Below are 15,396 nucleotides of genomic sequence, written 5' to 3'. Positions count from 1 at the left end.
GGGTGTTTGGGGTGTTACTAGTAGGGTGGGTGTTACTAGTAGGGTAGGTTTTACTAAGGTGTTACTAGTAGGGTAGGTGTTACTAAGGTTTTACTAGTAGGGTGGGTGTTACTAGTAGGGTGGGTGTTACTAGTAGGGTAGGTGTTACTAGGGTGTTACTAGTAGGGTGGGTGTTACTAGTAGGGTGGGTGTTACTAGTAGGGTGGGTGTTACTAGTAGGGTGGGTGTTACTAGTAGGGTGGGTGTTACTAGTAGGGTGGGTGTTACTAGTAGGGTGGGTGTTACTAGTAGGGTGGGTGTTACTGGGGTGTTACTAGTAGGGTGGGTGTTACTAGTAGGGTGGGTTTTACTAGGGTGTTACTAGTAGGGTGGGTGTTACTAGGGTTTTACTAGTAGGGTGGGTTTTACTAGTAGGGTAGGTGTTACTAGTAGGGTAGGTTTTACTAGGGTGTTACTAGTAGGGTAGGTGTTACTAGGGTTTTACTAGTAGGGTAGGTGTTACTAGTAGGGTGGGTGTTACTAGTAGGGTGGGTGTTACTAGTAGGGTGGGTGTTACTAGTAGGGTGGGTTTTACTAGTAGGGTGGGTGTTACTAGGGTGTTACTAGTAGGGTGGGTGTTACTAGTAGGGTGGGTGTTACTAGTAGGGTGGGTGTTACTAGTAGGGTGGGTGTTATAGTAGGGTGGGTGTTACTAGGGTTTTACTAGTCGGGTGGGTGTTACTAGTAGGGTGGGTGTTACTAGTAGGGTGGGTGTTACTAGTAGGGTGGGTGTTACTGGGTGTTACTAGTAGGGTGGGTGTTACTAGTAGGGTGGGTGTTACTAGTAGGGTGGGTGTTACTAGTAGGGTGGGTTTTACTAGGGTGTTACTAGTAGGGTGGGTGATACTAGTAGGGTGGGTGTTACTAGTAGGGTGGGTGTTACTAGTAGGGTGGGTGTTACTAGGGTTTTACTAGTAGGGTGGGTGTTACTAGTAGGGTGGGTGTTACTAGGGTGTTACTAGTAGGGTGGGTGTTACTAGGGTGTTATAGTAGGGTGGGTGTTACTAGGGTGTTACTAGTAGGGTGGGTGTTACTAGTAGGGTGGGTGTTACTGTGGGTGTTACTAGTAGGGTGGGTGTTGCTAGGGTGTTACTAGTAGGGTGGGTGTTACTAGTAGGGTGGGTGTTACTAGTAGGGTGGGTGTTACTAGTAGGGTGGGTGTTACTAGTAGGTGGGTGTTGCTAGTAGGGTGGGTGTTACTAGTAGGGTGGGTGTTGCTAGTAGGGTGGGTGTTACTAGTAGGGTGGGTGTTACTAGTAGGGTGGGTGTTACTAGTAGGGTGGGTGTTACTAGTAGGGTGGGTGTTACTAGTAGGGTGGGTGTTACTAGTGGGTGGGTGTTACTAGTGGGTGGGTGTTACTGGTAGGGTGGGTGTTACTAGTAGGGTGGGTGTTACTAGTAGGGTGGGTGTTACTAGTGGGTGGGTGTTACTAGTAGGGTGGGTGTTACTAGGGTGTTACTAGTAGGGTGGGTGTTACTAGTGGGTGGGTGTTACTAGTAGGGTGGGTGTTACTAGTAGGGTGGGTGTTACTAGTAGGGTGGGTGTTACTAGTAGGGTGGGTGTTACTAGGGTGTTACTAGTAGGGTGGGTGTTACTAGTAGGGTGGGTGTTTAGTAGTGGGTGTTACTAGTGGGTGGGTGTTACTAGTAGGGTGGGTGTTACTAGTAGGGTGGGTGTTACTAGGGTTGCTAGTCGGGTGGGTGTTACTAGTGGTGGGTGTTACTAGTGGGTAGGTTCCTCTAGTAGGGTGGTGTTCTGGGGTTTACTAGTAGGGTGGGCGTTACTAGGGTCACCTGCGGGGTGGCTTACTGTAGGGGTGTCTTTAGGTTGGTGTTGCTAGTGAAAGGTGGGGTTACTAGGGGTGTTACTAGTAGGGTGGGTGTTACTAGTAGGGTGGGTGTTACTAGTAGGGTGGGTGTTACTGTAGGGTGGGTGTTACTAGTAGGGTGGGTGTTACTAGTAGGGTGGGTGTTACTAGTAGGGTGGGTGTTACTAGTGGGGTGGGTGTTACTAGGGTGTTCTAGTGGGTGGGTGTTACTAGGGTTTTACTAGTCGGGTGGGTGTTACTAGTAGGGTGGGTGTTACTAGTGGGTGTTACTAGTAGGGTGGGTGTTACTGGGGTGTTACTAGTAGGGTGGGTGTTACTAGTAGGGTGGGTGTTACTAGTAGGGTGGGTGTTACTAGTGGGTGGGTGTTACTAGTAGGGTGGGTGTTGCTAGGGGTGTTACTAGTAGGGTGGGTGTTACTAGTAGGGTGGGTGTTACTAGTAGGGTGGGTGTTACTAGTAGGGTGGGTGTTACTAGTAGGGTGGGTGTTACTAGGTGGGTGTTACTAGTAGGGTGGGTGTTACTAGTGGGTGGGTGTTCTAGTGGGGTGGGTGTTACTAGTAGGGTGGGTGTTACTAGTGGGGTGGGTGTTGCTAGTAGGGTGGGTGTTACTAGTGGGGTGGGTGTTACTGTGGGGTGGGTGTTACTAGTAGGGTGGGTGTTACTAGTGGGTGGGTGTTACTAGTGGGTGGGTGTTACTAGTAGGGTGGGTGTTACTAGTAGGGTGGGTGTTACTAGTAGGGTGGGTGTTACTAGTAGGGTGGGTGTTACTAGTAGGGTGGGTGTTACTAGTAGGGTGGGTGTTACTAGTAGGGTGGGTGTTACTAGTAGGGTGGGTGTTACTAGTAGGGTGGGTGTTCTGTAGGGTGGGTGTTACTAGTAGGGTGGGTGTTACTAGTAGGGTGGGTGTTACTAGTAGGGTGGGTGTTACTAGTAGGGTGGGTGTTACTAGTAGGGTGGGTGTTACTAGTAGGGTGGGTGTTACTAGTAGGGTGGGTGTTATAGTAGGGTGGGTGTTACTAGTAGGGTGGGTGTTACTAGTAGGGTGGGTGTTACTAGTAGGGTGGGTGTTACTAGTAGGGTGGGTGTTACTAGGGTGTTATAGTGGGGTGGGTGTTACTAGTAGGGTGGGTGTTACTAGTAGGGTGGGTGTTACTAGTAGGGTGGGTGTTACTAGTAGGGTGGGTGTTACTAGTAGGGTGGGTGTTACTAGTAGGGTGGGTGTTACTAGTAGGGTGGGTGTTACTAGGGTGTTACTAGTAGGGTGGGTGTTACTAGTAGGGTGGGTGTTACTAGGGTGTTACTAGTAGGGTGGGTGTTACTAGTAGGGTGGTGTTGGGTTGTCATACGCATTGGGGTTACATAGTCGTGGGGCTGGTTCTCCTCTAGTAGGGTAGGGTGTCTCTAGGGTGTTTCACTGTCAGGGTGGGCGTTTCTTTGGTAGGTTACGAGTTGAGCGTTGTTACAAGTAGGGTTTTGGTGTTTCTTGTTGTTGGGGGGGGTGTCACTAGTAGGGTGGGGTTACTAGTAGGGTGGGTGTTACTAGTAGGGTGGGTGTTACTAGTAGGGTGGGTGTTACTAGTAGGGTGGGTGTTACTAGTAGGGTGGGTGTTACTAGTAGGGTGGGTGTTACTAGGGTGTTACTAGTCGGGTGGGTGTTACTAGTAGGGTGGGTGTTACTAGTAGGGTGGGTGTTACTAGTAGGGTGGGTGTTGCTAGGGTGTTACTAGTAGGGTGGGTGTTACTAGTAGGGTGGGTGTTACTAGTAGGGTGGGTGTTACTAGGGTGTTACTAGTAGGGTGGGTGTTACTAGTAGGGGGGTGTTACTAGTAGGGTGGGTGTTACTAGGGTTTTACTAGTAGGGTGGGTGATACTAGTAGGGTGGGTGTTACTAGTAGGGTGGGTGTTACTAGTAGGGTGGGTTTTACTAGGGTGTTACTAGTAGGGTGGGTGTTACTAGGGTTTTACTAGTAGGGTGGGTGTTACTAGTAGGGTGGGTGTTACTAGTAGGGTAGGTTTTCTAGGGTGTTACTAGTAGGGTGGGTGTTACTAGTAGGGTGGGTGTTACTGGGTTTTACTAGTAGGGTGGTGTTACTAGGGTTTTACTAGTAGGGTGGGTGTTACTAGTAGGGTGGGTGTTACTAGTAGGGTGGGTGTTCTAGGCTTTACTAGTCGGGTGGGTTTTACTAGTAGGGTGGGTGTTACTAGTAGGGTGGGTGTTACTAGGGTGTTACTAGTAGGGTGGGTGTTACTAGTGGGTGGGTGTTACTAGTAGGGTGGGTGTTACTAGGGTGTTACTAGTAGGGTGGGTGTTACTAGTAGGGTGGGTGTTACTAGTAGGGTGGGTGTTACTAGTAGGGTGGGTGTTACTAGGGTTTTTACTAGTAGGGTGGGTGTTACTAGTAGGGTGGGTGTTACTAGTAGGGTGGGTGTTACTAGTAGGGTGGGTGTTACTAGGGTTTTACTAGTCGGGTGGGTGTTACTAGTAGGGTGGGTGTTACTAGTAGGGTGGGTGTTACTAGTAGGGTGGGTGTTACTAGTAGGGTGGGTGTTACTAGTCGGTGGGTGTTACTAGTAGGGTGGGTGTTACTAGTGGGTGGGTGTTACTAGTAGGGTGGGTTTTACTAGGGTGTTACTAGTAGGGTGGGTGTTACTAGTAGGGTGGGTTTTACTAGGGTGGTGTTACTAGTGGGTGGGTGTTACTAGGGTTTTACTAGTAGGGTAGGTGTTACTAGTAGGGTAGGTGTTACTAGTAGGGTGGGTGTTACTAGTAGGGTGGGTGTTACTAGGGTTTTACTAGTAGGGTGTTGGGTGTTACTAGTAGGGTGGGTGTTACTAGTAGGGTGGGTGTTACTAGTAGGGTGGGTGTTCTAGTAGGGTGGGTGTTACTAGTAGGGTGGGTGTTACTAGGGTGTTTACTAGTAGGGTGGGTGTTACTAGTGGGGTGGGTGTTACTAGTAGGGTGGGTGTTACTAGTAGGGTGGGGTGTTACTAGTAGGGTGGGTGTTACTAGTAGGGTGGGTGTTACTAGTAGGGTGGGTGTTACTAGGGTTTTACTAGTCGGGTGGGTGTTACTAGTAGGGTGGGTGTTACTAGGGTGTTACTAGTAGGGTGGGTGTTACTAGTGGGTGGGTGTTACTAGTAGGGTGGGTGTTACTAGTAGGGTGGGTGTTACTAGGGTGTTACTAGTAGGGTGGTGATACTAGTGGGGTGGGTGTTACTAGTAGGGTGGGTGTTACTAGTAGGGTGGGTGTTACTAGGGTTTTACTAGTCGGGTGGGTGTTACTAGTAGGGTGGGTGTTACTAGTAGGGTGGGTGTTGCTAGGGTGTTACTAGTAGGGTGGGTGTTACTAGTAGGGTGGGTGTTACTAGTAGGGTGGGTGTTACTAGAATTTTCTAGTCGGGTGGGTGTTACTAGTGGGTGGGTGTTACTAGTAGGGTGGGTGTTACTAGTAGGGTGGGTGTTACTAGTAGGGTGGGTGTTCTAGGGTGTTACTAGTAGGGTGGGTGTTACTAGTAGGGTGGGTTTTACTAGGTGTTACTAGTAGGGTAGGTGTTACTAGGGTTTTACTAGTAGGGTGGGTGTTACTAGTAGGGTGGGTGTTACTAGTAGGGTAGGTGTTACTAGTAGGGTGGGTGTTACTAGGGTTTTACTAGTGGGTAGGTGTTACTAGTAGGGTGGGTGTTACTAGTAGGGTGGGTGTTACTAGTAGGGTGGGTTTTTACTAGTAGGGTGGGTGTTACTAGGGTTTTACTAGTAGGGTGGGGGTTACTAGTAGGGTGGGTGTTACTAGTGGGTGGGTGTTACTAGTAGGGTGGGTGTTACTAGTAGGGTGGGTGTTACTAGGGTTTTACTAGTCGGGTGGGTGTTACTAGTAGGGTGGGTGTTGGGTGTTACTAGTAGGGTGGGTGTTACTAGTAGGGTGGGTGTTACTAGTAGGGTGGGTGTTACTAGTAGGGTGGGTTTTACTAGGGTGTTACTAGTAGGGTGGGTGTTCTAGTGGGTGGGTGTTACTAGTAGGGTGGGTGTTACTAGTAGGGTGGGTGTTACTAGGGTTTTGCTAGTCGGGTGGGTGTTACTAGTAGGGTGGGTGTTACTAGTGGGTTGGGTGTTACTAGTAGGGTGGGTGTTACTAGTAGGGTGGGTGTTACTAGTAGGGTGGGTGTTACTAGTAGGGTGGGTGTTACTAGGGTGTTCTAGTGGGTGGGTGTTACTAGTAGGGTGGGTGTTACTAGGGTGTTACTAGTAGGGTGGGTGTTACTAGTAGGGTGGGTGTTACTAGGGTGTTACTAGTAGGGTGGGTGTTACTAGTCGGGTGTGTGTTACTAGTAGGGTGGGTGTTACTAGTAGGGTGGGTGTTACTAGGGTGTTACTAGTAGGGTGGGTGTTACTAGTAGGGTGGGTGTTACTAGTAGGGTGGGTGTTACTAGGGTGTTACTAGTAGGGTGGGTGTTACTAGTAGGGTGGGTGTTACTAGTAGGGTGGGTGTTACTAGTAGGGTGGGTGTTACTAGTAGGGTGGGTGTTACTAGGGTGTTACTAGTAGGGTGGGTGTTACTAGTAGGGTGGGTGTTACTAGTGGGGTGGGTGTTACTAGTAGGGTGGGTGTTATGTCTAGTCGGGTGGGTGTTACTAGTAGGGTGGGTGTTACTAGTAGGGTGGGTGTTACTAGGGTGTTACTAGTAGGGTGGGTGTTACTAGTAGGGTGGGTGTTACTAGTAGGGTGGGTGTTACTAGTAGGGTGGGTGTTACTAGGGTGTTACTAGTAGGGTGGGTGTTACTAGTAGGGTGGGTGTTACTAGTAGGGTGGGTGTTACTAGGGTGTTACTAGTAGGGTGGGTGTTACTAGTAGGGTGGGTGTTACTAGTGGGGTGGGTGTTACTAGTAGGGTGGGTGTTACTAGGGTGTTACTAGTAGGGTGGGTGTTACTAGTAGGGTGGGTGTTACTAGTAGGGTGGGTGTTACTAGTAGGGTGGGTTTACTAGGGTGTTACTAGTAGGGTGGGTGTTACTAGTAGGGTGGGTGTTACTAGGGTGTTACTAGTAGGGTGGGTGTTACTAGGGTTTTACTAGTAGGGTGGGTGTTACTAGTAGGGTGGGTGTTACTAGTAGGGTGGGTGTTACTAGGGCGTTACTAGTCGGGTGGGTGTTACTAGTAGGGTGGGTGTTACTAGTAGGGTGGGTGTTACTAGGGTGTTACTAGTAGGGTGGGTGTTACTAGTAGGGTGGGTGTTACTAGTAGGGTGGGTGTTACTAGTAGGGTGGGTGTTACTAGGGTGTTACTAGTAGGGTGGGTGTTACTAGTAGGGTGGGTGTTACTAGTAGGGTGGGTGTTACTAGGGTTTTACTAGTAGGGTGGGTGTAACTAGTAGGGTAGGTGTTACTAGTAGGGTAGGTGTTACTAGTAGGGTGGGTGTTACTAGGGTTTTACTAGTAGGGTAGGTGTTACTAGGGGTTTTACTAGTAGGGTGGGTGTTACTAGTAGGGTGGGTGTTACTAGTAGGGTAGGTGTTACTGGGGTGTTACTAGTAGGGTAGGTGTTACTAGTAGGGTAGGTGTTACTAGTGGTGGGTGTTACTAGTAGGGTGGGTGTTACTAGGGTTTTACTAGTAGGGTAGGTGTTACTAGTAGGGTGGGTGTTACTAGTAGGGTGGGTGTTACTAGGGCGTTACTAGTCGGGTGGGTGTTACTAGTAGGGTGGGTGTTACTAGTAGGGTGGGTGTTACTAGGGTGTTACTAGTAGGGTGGGTGTTACTAGTAGGGTGGGTGTTACTAGTAGGGTGGGTGTTACTAGGGTGTTACTAGTAGGGTGGGTGTTACTAGTAGGGTGGGTGTTACTAGTAGGGTGGGTGTTACTAGTAGGGTGGGTGTTACTAGGGTTTTACTAGTAGGGTAGGTGTTACTAGTAGGGTAGGTGTTACTAGTAGGGTGGGTGTTACTAGTAGGGTGGGTGTTACTAGGATTTTACTAGTCGGGTGGGTGTTACTAGTAGGGTGGGTGTTACTAGTAGGGTGGGTGTTACTAGTAGGGTGGGTGTTACTAGTACGGTGGGTGTTACTAGTAGGGTGGGTGTTACTAGTAGGGTGGGTGTTACTAGTAGGGTGGGTGTTACTAGTAGGGTGGGTTTTACTAGGGTGTTACTAGTAGGGTGGGTGTTACTAGTAGGGTGGGTTACTGGGTGTTACTAGTAGGGTGGGTGTTACTAGGGTGTTACTAGTAGGGTGGGTGTTACTAGTAGGGTGGTGTTACTAGTAGGGTGGGTGTTACTAGTGTTTTACTAGTAGGGTGGGTGTTACTAGTAGGGTAGGTGTTACTAGTAGGGTAGGTATTACTAGTAGGGTAGGTGTTACTAGTAGGGTAGGTTTTACTAGTAGGGTGGGTGTTACTAGGGTGTTACTAGTAGGGTGGGTGTTACTAGTAGGGTGGGTGTTACAAGTAGGGTGGGTGTTACTAGTAGGGTGGGTGTTACTAGTAGGGTGGGTGTTACTAGGGTGTTACTAGTAGGGTCGGTGTTACTAGTAGGGTGGGTGTTACTAGTAGGGTGGGTGTTACTAGTAGGGTGGGTGTTACTAGGGTGTTACTAGTAGGGTGGGTGTTACTAGTAGGGTAGGTGTTACTAGTAGGGTGGGTGTTACTAGGGTTTTACTAGTAGGGTAGGTGAAACTAGTAGGGTAGGTTTAACGAGTAGGGTAGGTGTTACTAGTAGGGTAGGTTTTACTAGGGTTTTACTAGTAGGGTAGGTGTTACTAGGGTTTTACTAGTAGGGTAGGTGTTACTAGTAGGGTAGTTGTTACTAGTAGGGTAGGTTTTACTAGGGTGTTACTAGTAGGGTAGGTGTTACTAGTAGGGTAGGTTTTACTAGGGTTTTACTAGTAGGGTAGGTATTACTAGGGTTTTACTAGTAGGGTAGGTGTTACTAGTAGGGTAGGTATTACTAGTAGGGTAGGTGTTACTAGGACTTTACTAGTCGGGTAGGTTTTACTAGTGGGTGGGTGTTACTAGTAGGGTGGGTGTTACTAGGGTGTTACTAGTAGGGTGGGTGTTACTAGTAGGGTGGGTGTTACTAGTAGGGTGGGTGTTACTAGTAGGGTGGGTGTTACTAGGGTGTTACTAGTAGGGTAGGTATTACTAGTAGGGTAGGTGTTACTAGTAGGGTCGGTGTTACTAGGGTTTTACTAGTAGGGTAGGTGAAAATAGTAGGGTAGGTTTAACGAGTAGGGTAGGTGTTACTAGTAGGGTAGGTTTTACTAGGGTTTTACTAGTAGGGTAGGTGTTACTAGGGTTTTACTAGTAGGGTAGGTGTTACTAGTAGGGTAGTTGTTACTAGTAGGGTAGGTTTTACTAGGGTGTTACTAGTAGGGTAGGTGTTACTAGTAGGGGTGGGTGTTACTAGGGTTTTACTAGTAGGGTAGGTATTACTAGGGTTTTACTAGTAGGGTAGGTGTTACTAGTAGGGTAGGTATTACTAGTAGGGTAGGTGTTACTAGGACTTTACTAGTCGGGTAGGTTTTACTAGTAGGGTGGGTGTTACTAGTAGGGTGGGTGTTACTAGGGTGTTACTAGTAGGGTGGGTGTTACTAGTAGGGTGGGTGTTACTAGTAGGGTAGGTGTTACTAGGGTGTTACTAGTAGGGTGGGTGTTACTAGTAGGGTGGGTGTTACTAGTAGGGTGGGTGTTACTAGTAGGGTAGGTTTTACTAGGGTTTTACTAGTAGGGTAGGTATTACTAGTAGGGTAGGTGTTACTAGTAGGGTAGGTGTTACTAGTAGGGTGGGTGTTACTAGGATTTTACTAGTCGGATGGGTGTTACTAGTAGGGTGGGTGTTACTAGTAGGGTGGGTGTTACTAGTAGGGTGGGTGTTACTAGTAGGGTGGGTGTTACTAGTAGGGTGGGTGTTACTAGTAGGGTGGGTGTTACTAGTAGGGTGGGTGTTACTAGTAGGGTGGGTTTTACTAGGGTGTTACTAGTAGGGTGGGTGTTACTAGTAGGGTAGGTTTTACTAAGGTGTTACTAGTAGGGTAGGTGTTACTAGGGTTTTACTAGTAGGGTAGGTGTTACTAGTAGGGTAGATGTTACTAGTAGGGTAGGTGTTACTAGGGTTTTACTAGTAGGGTAGGTGTTACTAGTAGGGTAGGTATTACTAGTAGGGTAGGTGTTACTAGTAGGGTAGGTGTAACTAGTAGGGTAGGTTTTACTAGTAGGGTAGGTGTTACTAGGGTTTTACTAGTAGGGTAGAGGTTACTAGTAGGGTAGGTATTACAAGTAGGGTAGGTGTTACTAGTAGGGTGGGTGTTACTAGTAGGGTGGGTGTTACTAGGATTTTACTAGTCGGGTAGGTTTTACTAGTAGGGTGGGTGTTACTAGGGTGTTACTAGTAGGGTGGGTGTTACTAGTAGGGTGGGTGTTACTAGTAGGGTGGGTGTTACTAGTAGGGTAGGTTTTACTAGGGTGTTACTAGTAGGGATGGTAAAACTAGTAGGGTAGGTGTTACTAGTAAGGTGGGTGTTACTAGTATTTTACTAGTCGGGTGGGTGTTACTAGTAGGGTGGGTGTTACTAGTAGGGTGGGTGTTACTAGGGTGTTACTAGTAGGGTGGGTGTTACTAGTAGGGTGGGTGTTACTAGTAGGGTGGGTGTTACTAGTAGGGTGGGTGTTACTAGGGTGTTACTAGTAGGGTGGGTGTTACTAGTAGGGTGGGTGTTACTAGGGTGTTACTAGTAGGGTGGGTGTTACTAGTAGGGTGGGTGTTACTAGGGTGTTACTAGTAGGGTGGGTGTTACTAGTAGGGTGGGTGTTACTAGTAGGGTGGGTGTTACTAGTAGGGTGGGTTTTACTAGGGTGTTACTAGTAGGGTGGGTGTTACTAGTAGGGTGGGTGTTACTAGTAGGGTGGGTGTTACTAGGGTGTTACTAGTAGGGTGGGTGTTACTAGTAGGGTGGGTGTTACTAGTAGGGTGGGTGTTACTAGGATTTTACTAGTCGGGTGGGTGTTACTAGTAGGGTGGGTGTTACTAGTAGGGTGGGTGTTACTAGTAGGGTGGGTGTTACTAGGGTGTTACTAGTAGGGTGGGTGTTACTAGTAGGGTGGGTGTTACTAGGGTGTTACTAGTAGGGTGGGTGTTACTAGTAGGGTGGGTGTTACTAGTAGGGTGGGTGTTACTAGTAGGGTGGGTGTTACTAGTACGGTGGGTGTTACTAGTACGGTGGGTGTTACTAGTAGGGTGGGTGTTACTAGGGTGTTACTAGTAGGGTGGGTGTTACTAGTAGGGTGGGTGTTACTAGTAGGGTGGGTTTTACTAGGGTGTTACTAGTAGGGTGGGTGTTACTAGTAGGGTGGGTGTTACTAGTAGGGTGGGTGTTACTAGGGTGTTACTAGTAGGGTGGGTGTTACTAGTAGGGTGGGTGTTACTAGTAGGGTGGGTGTTACTAGTAGGGCGGGTGTTACTAGTAGGGTGGGTGTTACTAGTAGGGTGGGTGTTACTAGTAGGGTGGGTGTTACTAGTAGGGTGGGTGTTACTAGGGGTTTTACTAGTAGGGTAGGTTTTACTAGTAGGGTGGGTGTTACTAGTAGGGTGGGTGTTACTAGGGTGTTACTAGTAGGGTGGGTGTTACTAGTAGGGTGGGTGTTACTAGTAGGGTGGGTGTTACTAGGGTGTTACTAGTAGGGTGGGTGTTACTAGTAGGGTGGGTGTTACTAGTAGGGTGGGTGTTACTAGTAGGGTAGGTTTTACTAGGGTGTTACTAGTAGGGTAGGTGTTACTAGTAGGGTGGGTGTTACTAGTAGGGTGGGTGTTACTAGTAGGGTGGGTGTTACTAGTAGGGTGGGTGTTACTAGTAGGGTGGGTGTTACTAGTAGGGTGGGTGTTACTAGTAGGGTGGGTGTTACTAGTAGGGTGGGTTTTACTAGGGTGTTACTAGTAGGGTGGGTGTTACTAGTAGGGTAGGTTTTACTAAGGTGTTACTAGTAGGGTAGGTGTTACTAGGGTTTTACTAGTAGGGTAGGTGTTACTAGTAGGGTAGATGTTACTAGTAGGGTAGATTTTACTAGGGTGTTACTAGTAGGGTGGGTGTTACTAGTAGGGTGGGTGTTACTAGTAGGGTGGGTGTTACTAGTAGGGTGGGTGTTACTAGTAGGGTGGGTGTTACTAGTAGGGTGGGTGTTACTAGGGTGTTACTAGTAGGGTGGGTGTTACTAGTAGGGTAGGTTTTACTAAGGTGTTACTAGTAGGCTAGGTGTTACTAGGGTTTTACTAGTAGGGTAGGTGTTACTAGTAGGGTAGATGTTACTAGTAGGGTAGATTTTACTAGGGTGTTACTAGTAGGGTAGGTGTTACTAGAGTTTTACTAGTAGGGTAGGGTTACTAGTAGGGTAGGTATTACTAGTAGGGTAGGTGTTACTAGTAGGGTAGGTGTTACTAGTAGGGTAGGTGTTACTAGGGTTTTACTAGTAGGGTAGGTGTTACTAGTAGGGTAGGTATTACTAGTAGGGTAGGTGTTACTAGTAGGGTAGGTGTTACTAGGGTTTTACTAGTAGGGTGGGTGTTACTAGTAGGGTGGGTGTTACTAGTAGGGTGGGTGTTACTAGTAGGGTGGGTGTTACTAGTAGGGTGGGTTTTACTAGGGTGTTACTAGTAGGGTGGGTGTTACTAGTAGGGTGGGTGTTACTAGTAGGGTAGGTGTTACTAGGGTGTTACTAGTAGGGTGGGTGTTACTAGTAGGGTGCGTGTTACTAGTAGGGTGCGTGTTACTAGTAGGGTGGGTGTTACTAGTAGGGTGGGTGTTACTAGTAGGGTGGGTGTTACTAGTAGGGTGGGTGTTACTAGTAGGGTGGGTGTTACTAGTAGGGTGGGTGTTACTAGGATTTTACTAGTCGGGTAGGTTTTACTAGTAGGGTGGGTGTTACTAGTAGGGTGGGTGTTACTAGGGTGTTACTAGTAGGGTGGGTGTTACTAGTAGGGTGGGTGTTACTAGTAGGGTGGGTGTTCTAGGGTGTTACTAGTAGGGTGGGTGTTACTAGGGTGTTACTAGTAGGGTGGGTGTTACTAGTAGGGTGGGTGTTACTAGTAGGGTGCGTGTTACTAGAAGGGTGCGTGTTACTAGTAGGGTAGGTTTTACTAGGGTGTTACTAGTAGGGTAGGTGTTACTAGTAGGGTGGGTGTTACTAGTAGGGTGGGTGTTACTAGTAGGGTGGGTGTTACTAGTAGGGTGGGTGTTACTAGTAGGGTGGGTGTTACTAGTAGGGTGGGTGTTACTAGTAGGGTGGGTGTTACTAGTAGGGTGGGTGTTACTAGGGTGTTACTAGTAGGGTGGGTGTTACTAGTAGGGTAGGTGTTACTGGCGTGTTACTAGTAGGGTGGGTGTTACTAGGGTTTTACTAGTAGGGTAGGTGTTACTAGTAGGGTGGGTGTTACTAGTAGGGTGGGTGTTACTGTAGGGTGTTACTAGTAGGGTGGGTGTTACTAGTAGGGTGGGTGTTACTAGTAGGGTGGGTGTTACTAGTAGGGTGGGTGTTACTAGTAGGGTGGGTGTTACTAGTAGGGTGGGTGTTACTAGTAGGGTGGGTGTTACTATTAGGGTGGGTGTTACTAGGGTGTTACTAGTAGGGTGGGTGTTACTAGTAGGGTGGGTTTTACTAGGGTGTTACTAGTAGGGTAGGTATTACTAGGGTGTGTTACTAGTAGGGTAGGTGTTACTAGTAGGGTAGGTTTTACTAGGGTGTTACTAGTAGGGTAGGTGTTACTAGAGGTTTACTAGTAGGGTAGGTGTTACTAGTAGGGTGGGTGTTACTAGTAGGGTGGGTGTTACTAGTAGGGTAGGTGTTACTAGTAGGGTGGGTGTTACTAGTAGGGTGGGTGTTACTAGTAGGGTGGGTGTTACTAGGGTGTTACTAGTAGGGTGGGTGTTACTAGGGTTTTACTAGTAGGGTAGGTGTTACTAGTAGGGTAGGTGTTACTAGTAGGGTAGATTTTACTAGGGTGTTACTAGTAGGGTGGGTGTTACTAGAGGGTGTTACTAGTAGGGTAGGGTTACTAGTAGGGTAGGTGTTACTAGTAGGGTGGGTGTTACTAGTAGGGTGGGTGTTACTAGTAGGGTGGGTGTTACTAGGGTGTTACTAGTAGGGTAGGTGTTACTAGTAGGGTGGGTGTTACTAGTAGGGTGGGTATTACTAGTAGGGTGGGTGTTACTAGTAGGGTGGGTGTTACTAGTAGGGTGGGTGTTACTAGTAGGGTGGGTGTTACTAGGGTGTTACTAGTAGGGTAGGTGTTACTAGTAGGGTAGGTGTTACTAGTAGGGTAGGTATTACTAGTAGGGTAGGTGTTACTAGTAGGGTGGGTGTTACTAGTAGGGTGGGTGTTACTAGGGTGTTACTAGTAGGGTGGGTGTTACTAGTAGGGTGGGTGTTACTAGTAGGGTGGGTGTTACTAGTAGGGTGGGTGTTACTAGTAGGGTGGGTGTTACTAGTAGGGTGGGTGTTACTAGGGTGTTACTAGTAGGGTGGGTGTTACTAGTAGGGTGGGTGTTACTAGTAGGGTGGGTGTTACTAGTAGGGTGGGTGTTACTAGTAGGGTGGGTGTTACTAGGGTGTTACTAGTAGGGTTGGTGTTACTAGTAGGGTGGGTGTTACTAGGGTCTGCTCATCGCGCAATTTGAGGAGTTGACACATAAAAATGGTATCGTGAGAGAGCATAAAGTTCTCCTCTATTAAGGTAAAATGTCTCAATGTGTTTCAGTGTCCAAATGACCGTTTCTATTGGACCAAACCACAATTAGCGAGTTGAAACGGCTTGTCGTCAGAGGAAGTAGTGATCTTTAGTCTTTGTTGTTGTTAGTGACAGGGGGAGGGGCTTGGCGACACGAGGAGGGGCTTGGTGGCTGTATGGTGGGAAGGTGCACAGTGAACACAGCACAGAAGAAGCGAATAAGATGAGACCAAAAAGAGAAACAATCATTAAAAAAAAAGTATAATAATCGAGTCTTGCGATACTGGCATTTGGAAAATTGTGCTAAAACATACATTCAAATTAATTGAACTCATTTGATATATCACCCAGCCCAAATTACAAGTAGCCTGACAATGGCCTAATAGCAGGACAATAACCTAAAACACAAGACAAATCTACACTTGAGTTGCTTACCAAGAAGACAGTGAATGCTCCCGAGTGGCCGAGTTAAAGTTTTGGATTTAAATCTACTTGAAAATCTATGGCAAGACCTGAAAATGGTTGTCTAGCAATGATCAACAACGAATTTGACAGAGCTTGAAGAATTTTGAAAAGAATGTTGTACAATCCAGGTGTAGAAAGCTCTTAGAGAGACTCACCCAGAAAGACTCACAGCTATAAAATCGCTGCCAAAGGTGCTCTACATTTTTACATTTATTTAACTAGGCAAGTCAGTTAAGAACAAATTCTTATTTACAATGACCGCCTACCCCGGCCAAACCCGGACGATGGTGGGCCAATTGTGCGCAGCCCTATGGGACTCCCAATCACGGCCGGTTGTGATACAGCCTGGAATCGAACCGGGGTGTC

The 15,396-nt window shown here is 47.7% G+C and overlaps 1 protein-coding gene across 1 annotated transcript in view; it reads right to left on the bottom strand.

The window, feature by feature from the left end:
* The window catches only part of LOC106595264 (zinc finger protein 501-like), a 45,536-nt gene that overhangs the window by 28,485 nt on the left and 1,655 nt on the right, over window positions 1-15,396 (bottom strand). The window lies entirely within an intron of this gene.

The sequence above is a fragment of the Salmo salar genome, chromosome ssa02 (genome assembly GCF_905237065.1).
Source record: "Salmo salar chromosome ssa02, Ssal_v3.1, whole genome shotgun sequence".
NCBI lineage: Eukaryota > Metazoa > Chordata > Actinopteri > Salmoniformes > Salmonidae > Salmo > Salmo salar.
Note: the sequence above shows the minus strand (reverse complement) of the source record. Positions and strands in the feature narration are given on the sequence as shown.